This window comes from Aulostomus chinensis, chromosome 18 (genome assembly GCF_037954235.1).
Source record: "Aulostomus chinensis isolate RoL2024-O1b breed Wild chromosome 18, RoL_Achi_v1.0, whole genome shotgun sequence".
Lineage (NCBI taxonomy): Eukaryota > Metazoa > Chordata > Actinopteri > Syngnathiformes > Aulostomidae > Aulostomus > Aulostomus chinensis.
In genome coordinates, this window is record NC_141337.1 from 18,985,403 (window position 1) to 18,995,420 (window position 10,018).

Consider the following 10,018-nt stretch of genomic DNA (forward strand, 5'->3'; position numbering starts at 1 on the left):
GAGAATTATCATCTGACAATGATCTCCTTGGTCACATCTGTTATTACCATTTCCTACATACTGCATTTGGACGACTGCTTCACAGATATATTAGTTGTGAATCTCCACAACGTAAAGTGGACTGAGAGCAACTTCTCAACTCTTCCTGTGAGTTCGTCTTAACTGGTTCACTCCACAAACCTTGCATGTCATTACCCTATTATTCCATCAATCACAGTAAGTGGCAGCAGCAGCAGCAAACAATACTCACTGGTACAACAAAGCTGCAATGGTAAATTCTGGATTATTGATGTTGTAACTTAGTGTTTCATTGGTTTGCTTGTTCATTGTAACATCATGTTATCTTTGAATAAGAGGTTTTTTTATTTACAGTATTGAATGATTTACAGACGTGTATGTGAAGTCCATGTTCATATGAAAATGAAGCATGGTTTTATCAGTGCTGGTGCTGCTGCAAGAAACCCTGGTTGTTAATGTTCAGTGTTGTAATTTTTAGGGCTAAATGCACGCTGAACTGCTGACAGAAGACACATCTACAGACTGAAAACTGTTGACCTTGAATGCTGCATATTTTTCTCGATTTCATGGTCTGTGAGGTTCATCCCATGCTGCTGAGAGTAATACAATCCTGAAAGTCAAATGCTGGTTGATCCCACAGGTATGAATGTGTTTATATTTCCTCTTACACTGTAACTGCAAATGAAAAACTTGTTTTAATGGATATGGTTTCGATTCCTCTAGTGGCTGGGAGCACTAATGCTATCGCTTTCAGCCAACTGGTCTTTCAAGCAGGGGAAGCTCATTTTTTCCGGCCTACATCATGACAGACAGAACAGTCACCAAACACAACGCTAGTCGTTTTAACAAAGACAAAGTCGCTGGGGATCAATAAAGTCTCCGGATCAGTTCAGAACAACGGAATGAAAAACTTGTATTCTTCAAGATCGCTGAACCACTCATGTAGCTGTCTATCAAAAAAGGATTCCGCCTGTGATAAGTAGCTGATTCTGAACAAAAGATGAAGGCTTTCTAGCAAGTATTTAGTCAATGAAATGTACACACATATTTCACCACTTTTTTTTGGGGGGGGGGGGTGATATTCAAGGGGAAGCAGAGCTTCCCTTGCAGTCTTAGAGCAATCGCCACTGCTTTCAGCTGATGGGTCTGTTATTGATTGTGCAGACCAGACAATACAACCTTGTCTTGGCTCTTCTCAGTGAAATGGACAGTCAAAGTCCAACCCAGAAAGGTAGATGAATAAACCATAACTGTTACACATTCCTTTTAATCCTGTGTGCACAATTTATCTTTACCTTGAACGTACAGATATTTTATAAGGGAATATAATGCACAACAGAGATGATATATTTTTGTAGGCCAACCAGGAAGTTAGCATCGCCATTGGTTCCCTTGACTAAAAGCCAATGTGATTTTTGCATCATATTTTCAATACTGCTGAACATATGCTTTGTGACAAACAAATACTTATGAGAATTACACAGGTCACAATAAATTTTATCAATTTTCTAAGCATAAATGCAGTCATTAGAAGTACAAAGACTTTGTTATGCTGAACAATACTGCGGATTGCTTGACTCACTGTACATGTCACTACAACTAGCATGGTGCCTTCAATGCTTTTGGCATGATGACATTTCTGGCCTTGCTAAGCCACTTGTTAGCAACTGCCACACAAAAATGCTTCAGAATTAACAAGTTCAGTATTCAATGTTATTCTATAACACAAAACCTTAAAATATACAGTATGTAAGCCACTCATAAATCCCATTGACTATGCTAACTTAATTCCATTTTTTTGGACTCAAAAGATATTGATTTTCTTTTATTTTACTTTAGTTTACTGTTAATCAAATTGTGTACACAAGTTAAAAAAAAAGGTAAAATTGCTTGTCATTTGTTAATTTTTTAGGGCCTCGGTCGACACGTAAAAAGTCACAATAGCTGATTTTCAATGCAGCCATTTTGCCCTGTAAATGAAATATAGAAGTATTAATGAAAAAGCAGTTCTGTTATATGTCCATTTTTTAAAGCAAGCCTTACCAAGAACACTCTATAGCCCCTTTCACACTGCACCAAAAACGCGGGTCAATATGGGTTTTTCGGCACTCCGAAAGGGTCGACTCGACATTTCAACCCGCGTCGACCAACTCGCCAAGCAACCCGCTTGTTTAGTGGCTCGGCTCAGCTCGGTTCGCCTGCAGAGTGAAAAAGGCAACCCGCATCATCTCAGGTTTCACGCGACCTTCCTGTCACATTCTGATTTTGTCACTGTGCCGCCTGTCAGGCTTTGCCTGTAGCTTCTTCAGCTCCCCTCCAGACAAGCCAAAAACTCCATCCTCCTTTGCTGCATGAGCGCTTCGACATTTTCCAATCTGCGCTGTTTGAAAGCTTTGCAAAAGAGACAACATTGCAATGCACGCAATGAAACGCTAACGTTCGACTCTGCGATGTCCACGTTGTTGTTTGTTTACCTCTCAGTGTTCCGGCGCACGTTTATGTGAAATGATGACATTGTCAGCGCAATGATGTACGAGAGAGAAAAGCACAGGCACGCAGCAGCTGCAGTTCTTGGACTGCTGTGTGAGTCACAGTTTGTCTATAACTAAAACCATGTTCGAACATAAGGATGTCCATCGGTGTATGTGGCACCAGGACAATCTAGGTCGGAGGTCTATGATCGTTTTTGTAGTCATATCATCTGACCTGCGTCAATATATTCAGGACACTCGAGTGAAGAGAGGAGCTGAGCTGTCAACTGATCACCATCTGGTGGTTAGCTGGATCAGATGGCAGGGCAAGTCACTGCACAGATCTGGTAGGCCCAAATGAGTAGTACGGGTTTGCTAGGAATACCTGGCGGAAGAACCTGTCGGAATGATCTTCAACTCCTACCTCCAGCAGAGTTTTGACCGCATCCTGGGAGCAGTGGGGAACATTGAGCCTGAATGCACCATGTTCCACTCTGCCATTGTTGAGATGGCTGTAGTGAGGTGCGGCTGTGAGGCCGCTGGGGCCAGTTTTGGTGGTTCGGTGAGGCCATGGAGAATGACTATCGGTTGGCTCCGAAAGGCCGTCTATCGCCTCTGGGGTGGCAACTTGCCCACACTGTTTATATTGGGGATGGGAGGCTGCTAATGTCAACTGGGGCGATAACTGGACAGTGAGGAACATTGAACTTTGAGGACTACCAACATGTTTTCCATTGAGGAAACAGAGTTGGGAACCTACAACAACAACAACTCTGCTTTGGCAGAGCTTCAGGGGTGGATGAGATCCGCCCTGGGTATCTCAAAGCTCTGGATGTTGTGTCTTGGTTGACACAACTCTGCAACATTGCGTGGACATCGGAGGCAGTGCCTTTGGGGTGGCAGACCGGGCTGGTGGTCCCCATCTTTAAGAAAGGGGACCAGAGGGTGTGTTCCAACATTGGGGGATCACACTCCTCAGCCTCCCTGGAAAGGTCTACAGCAGAGTCCTGGAGAGGAGGGTCAGGGCAATAGTGGAACCTCAGATCGAGCAGGAGCAATGTGGTTTTTGTCCTAGCTGTGGAACTATGGATCAGCTCCTCACCCTCACTAGGGTGCTGGAAGGGCCATGGGAGTTTGTCCAACCAGTCCACATGTGCTTTGTGGATTTGGAGAAAGCTCACGACTGTGTTCCAAGGAGCACCATGTGGGGGGCACTCCAGGGGTAAGGAGTGGATGGCCCCTTGCAAAGGGCCATGCATCCAATGAGCTTTGGGGAATGACCAAAAGAACAAGATTGTGAATACAAGCGGCAGAAATGAGTTTTCTCTGCAGGGTGGCCCTCAACGCGTCCTCCCTGCTTCTGGCTTATCAAGCGGAGTTACAGGACCAGATGTCAGCCTCACCAACCTCTTCGCGTCGGAGAATGCTCGGTGTCTGATGTTCTACTCTCCGATCGATCAAGGCGCCCTGCTGGGGCTGGATGCTCTGGTGCACGAGTGGCATCGCATACTCCTGTACGCTTTCTTGCCGCTGGAAATGATCGTTCCTACCCTTGCCAGGGTTCAGGAGAGGAAACAATCTCTCATCCTCATAGCTCCTCGATGAAAACACCAGCCAGCCATGGCCTCTGCCTCTCTACAGGGATCTCCTGTCGAGGGCATGCAGGGAAATTTTTCATCCTCACCTGGAACACATGGCTCTGTGGGCCTGGCCTGTGAGAGGTTGAACTTTGTGGCTGCGGGACTGCCACAGAACGTTGTTGCCACAATCCAGAGCGCCAGGGTATCCTCCACCTGTGAAGCTTATGGTGCCAAATGGCGCACTTTCAAGGAATGGTGCACTGGAGCCACAGTGGTGACCTTCCAGAGCCCTGTCCCTGTCATCCTGTCATTTCTTTAGGAACTGTTGGACAAAGGCATGGCTTTCTCCGCTATTAAAGTGTTTTAAGTGCTGCTGCATTGCTGCCAAGACATCATTCAATCCTTTCTGAAAAACAGGCAAGAAAGAAGAGAAAATTAAATCCAAACAGTCTAGTTTTAAAAATTATTAGCATACAATCTTTTATAAATTATATGGATATTAACATCAACACAATGATGCTTTTCAATTAATTTATAAGACATTAAAAATGAAGTTATCCTTACTAGATAGCAGAGAGCAAGGCATTATTAATTATCAAATCTCATGGATAGATACAAGTTAAGTTGCAGCTCAGAGGGAGACTAATAAGGTAACTGTAAACTGACCCGATTTTTGTTTTTCATTATAAATATCACAAAATATTTTAAACTGCAGGCAACAGCCCAGATGTGCAACATTCAGTGAGTGAGAGGTTGACCTATGCATAGTATAGTTCACAACAAGAGCACTCAACATCACCACCTTTGACCTAATTTCCAAATTTGGACTTGAAATACAGATATTCAACAGAGCCACAGATGTAATAAATGTAATAATGTTGTATGTAGACAAACCTGTAGAAGATGGTGTTTTTCTCTCTCTTGCAGTCAGCATAATAGCAGTAGCTTGTCTGCTTTGTGTGTTACACCTCATGTCATCCTTTTAAAAAACAAAAGAAAAAGAAAATTAAACGTATAATAAAACACATTGTTGCCACGAACACTGATACACTGTCATAAAAATAGCATTTTATGACAATCCAGTTGAGATTTATTTTGGAATGGTGAGACATAAGGATGACAACTTAGCTGGTTGTAATTGTGTACTGAAGGAAACAACAAATTTACCTCTGACATGCAGAAGAGTCTACAGCAGGACATAACACAACAGACATTCATTACATCTCACTCCCTGTTTTCCACTACTGCTTTGTCTGTATTTTGCATAATTAATGCATGCATGGCCTAATATTTTCGCCATTTTAACGTGCTTTAAGTTGACGTGCCCACCTGTCGTGTCGACGACTGCTGCACTGGCTCCTGCTGCACTGGCTCCTGCTGTTCCTGCTGCATCTTTATCACTGCTACTACTACTACTAGCAGCAGCATCCTTAGCTGTTCCTCTTTGGAAGAGATATGTTAATCTTGGATATTTGGCAGCATCTTGCTGTAGCTGTTTTCTTTTCCTTTCTCTTTACTTTTCTCATCCACCCTTTTCTTTCTCACCTGTCTTCTTTCTTTTTCTTTCTGACATTTTTCTACTCGTCTCGCACTATCCACCATCCATCACTCTTGCCAAATCTGCCAAACTGATGAGGAGAAATGAAAGCAAGTAACAATACAGGCAGCAGCCAATCAGATTTCAGGAAAATTAGGTCATCTTTAGGTTAAGGGCCATGCATGCAGTGCATGCCCAGCTGACGCAGAGCAACAAACCCACCCACACCCCACAGTACTACGAAGCATAAAGACGTGCAGCCAGCTGTGAGCATCTCTCTCTCCCTCAACTCGCAGCGCTGTCATGTGTCTGTGTGTGTGAGAGAGAGTGAGTGACAGGCTGGCCAGCCAGGCGCAGCTACACATGTTGCTTGCTTGCTTTGTGAAATTATGTAGGCTGCTAGTGCTACCTAGCTAGCTGGAAATTATGTAGGCATTAAAAAAAAAAAACTCCCGACGGCCGATCCGGCCCGGGGAGGGGTTCGGCCGCTCGGGAAATGTCCCGAATTTCCTAGACATCCAACTACACCAGTCGGAGGTCACAAAAATTTATATTGAGGTGGTGTGTACATTTGCGAAGACGATGTCATACTCAGTAGTGTTCTCTGGACCCCTGCCTAACCGGACCAGCGACCACATGTTTAGCCGCATGTTGTCGTTCAACCGCTGGCTGTCGAGGTGGTGTCCAGCAAACCAAGTGGGCTTCATAGACAATTGGAAAACTTTCTGGGGGAGACCTGGTCTGATTAGGAGGGACGGCATCCATCCCAAGTTGGATGGAGCTGCTCTCATTTCCAGAAACATGGCCCAGTTTATAATACAAAACAAAACCCTGACAACCCAGAGTTCAGACCAGGAAGCAGAGCTGCCGTCTTATACGCTTCTCATTAGGCCAGTTACCCACTGTGACATGATGAGCTGTTGATCATGTTCTGTTCATATGTCACCACCATATCAGGAGTTGATTGTGTATAAGTACATGACGTGATATTTTGCATTAAGTTGTGCAGGCTGCTAATCGCACCCGAACTGTCAAGGCTGAATGACAAAAACAACAGGTCAAGACGACCTGACTGTGCAGGAGGCAGGAGTACTAATCAAGAAGTGTGATATGCATGAGTGTAAAATTACGTATGCAAAAAGGTGTGGCTTCAAGTATATATTCACTGTCTGTTAATATCTTATTCAGAATCTCTCTTGCACTCTCACGGTGCATGTAGTGGGGTCTCCAGATATATCTGTGTCTGCTTTGTTGTGTGAAATAAAGTGTTGATTTGTCTAAAGCAGACGACTCCGGTTGATCTCTTCTCATCAACGGACCCGTGAAGTTGGCGTACTTCAACAATTTGGGGGCTCATCCGGGATGAGAGTGAGGTCTTAATTTGGCTGTTTTGACTGAGCACAAAGGACACCACGAACTCTGGTCGACCAACAGAAAAAGGGTAAGCAGAAACCTGTTACAACAAATTTTGCACATTTGAGAATTCTACCAAATTAAGAGTTAACAGTGTCCTAGTGTTAAGTTCCAAATTATGGAGTCTATGGTGAAGAATGAAAAGAGTGAATAAGAGTTGATATTGTCCTTGGTTTGGCAACCCCACTATTCTCTGATGAGGGAATAGGGCCTTGGGTTAGAGTCCCATAAGGCACTGGGTTAGAGGCCCGGGGAATTCAGGACCCCCGAATTCTACTACATATTTTTATATTGTGTGGTCAAAGTGGACCAGGAAAATTTTAAGTCTCTCCGAGGGAAAGAGTGATTTGTGTGTCTCAAACATGACGTCTCTCTGTTTCATGGAAACCTCGCGGTGTTAACCAAGTGAACAGAACCTAACGAGACAATATTGTTTGACTGGGTCAGTTGCTCGGGTGAACTCCATACAAACTGGCTGGCAAATCTCACTGTTAGGCAGGGACAGATGGACGGAGAAGTTGACAGAGAGATTGCTGATAATGTTTGGGGCCCAAGGACTCAATGGAGGCCGCTGGGGCAGCAAATGAAAAATATTTTGCTTGTAATTGGGAACGTAGGTTCAGAGAAAGATAAAGAAAAGGCAAGAAGTGAGGCAAAGAGAAGAATAGAGGAAGTGTTACAAGAAAGCAGAGCAGGGAAAAAGGACCAGATGGCACTTGGTAAGTTATTGTGGGAGAAGGAGAAAGAAAACAGGGAAAAGAAGGATGAGGCTAAAAAGAAGGGTGACCAGGCAGGGCTATTGGAAAGGAAGAAGTGGAGGAAAGAAGAGAAAAGACATGAGGAAGAGAGAAGGGTGTGGTATGGTCTGGCTGTGTTTTGTCAAGGAGTGGAACATGCAAATCGAAAAACCCTCCCCACAAAGGATGACCCGGAGCACCAGCAGGCCCCACCACCATATGAAAAAGGTGGGTGACAACCAACCGCTCCAGTCCAGTGTACCTGTTAACCTGTTGGGGTGAGATCTTCTCATCAAACTAGGAGCCTCCATCCTGTGCAGTCCGGATGGACTCACTGTGACTCTACCAGATGGAACGTGCCTCCGATGTAATACTAACACCCATGGAGCAGGGCAGTACCTTCTTAAGCCACTGGAGGATGAGCTGGCGGACATCTATTGGGGTATGTTACAGCCTGAAACCCCCCTATGTAATGACCTCCGGTCTGCCTACCTGCAGTGGAAACCCTGGATCTCCCTACTCGAGCACTACATCCCTCCGCCCGACCCACCTCATGTCACCCTCTTCTACGACCGAATGAGCAATGAGTGGTATCAGGAAGTATTCGAAGCACACCTAGAAGGTAAACAATGGCAAATCACTTCCTAAAATGTTTATGCTGGTCCAGAGGGAGTAGCCACGGCCACAATCCTCTCCAAAGAACAGATGGTATGGTATCGTATGCAGGACGAAGCAGTTCCACACGTTTCCCTCGCATTACATCCTAACCATCAAGCTAAAGATCTTGGCCCGATGGTCAAAAAAGCTACAGCAGCCACCGATTGGATAGCTACTGAGATACCTGCTGTCTCGTTCTCACCCACCTGCAAAACCTACTGCATTAACCTAAAAGTAACAGACACAGTCACACTACAACATGATCACATTCCTATGAACCATGGTAGGGAAAAGATGGACCACCCCTCAGTGGAAGCAATGTTATCTACCCTCCCTGAGGAATTGTGGTCCCAAGGGCCCACAGATGTCAGGCTACCTGTTACATTTTCAGTGGAAGACACCGCTCCCTTATGGATCAGACAATATTCTCACAAACCAGAAGCAGAAGCAGGTATAGCTGACACTATTGCAGGTCTCATCAAATCCGGGGTATTAGAACCATCCACCTCCGCATGGAACACGCCCATACTCCCGGTCGAAAAACAAGGGACAGGTAAATACCGCATGGCACATGATCTAAGAGCTATAAATGAAATTCTGACGACAGCCACCTGTGGTGTATAGTGGATCATAATTTGTGTTAATTATATATTTACAGTTATTTACATATTTACATTATAGAAGTTGTGGATTACATTATCTGCCAAGAGCTATTAGTCCTGCCATTTTTATGTGCAGTACCTTAGAGGCCAGCAGAGGGCGAACCGCAATTGTCAGCGTTATACGGTCAAGGTAAAGCTTGTAGAAGAAGAGCAGGCAGAGACGGCACGGAAGCAGAGTGCATGTAAAGTAAATGCTGTGTTCAGTAAAGACCGTTGTAACCCACTATACGCAGGTGAACCTTGAGTTTTTTTGCAAAGATGCAACACCACCATTCCTGTGCCCAACCCCTATGTGGCACTCACGAATTTGGTACCGCACCAACCATGGTTCACATGCATTGATTTGGCTAACGCTTTTTTCTGCTTACCACTAGCAGACGAATGCAGAGACATTTTTTCCTTTCCCTAATAGAGGACAACAGTGGCGATACACCAGGGTACCACAAGGATTTGCTGTATCACCAGGGTTGTTCAATCAGGTACTAAAACAGCCCTGGACGGTTGTCCACTTCTTCCAGACACCACTCTTATCCAGTATGTAGATGATCTACTCATCGTAGCACTGATACCAGCAGCCTGCCTGGCTGCAACAAAGGCTGTCCTCATCCGATTGGTTGGATGCGGTTTTAAGGTCAGTGAAAACAAACTCCAAGCGGTCAGGACGCAAGTTACCCTTTTGGGCAGAATACTCTCACAAAAAGGAGCTGGCATGTCGCCTGCACATAGATCTACCATACTGCATCACCCAAAGCCCATGACTGTACAGGAAATGCTGTCGTTTCTTGGTCTGACTGGGTACAGTCGCAATTACATTCCTGATTATACGGGCACAACACAGGCTCTCCGTAACTTGATTAAAGAACACGGCATGCGTAACCTTAACACTAAGCTAAATAGGACTAAAGACACCGAGTCAGTCTTCATACAACTCAAACAAAAACTA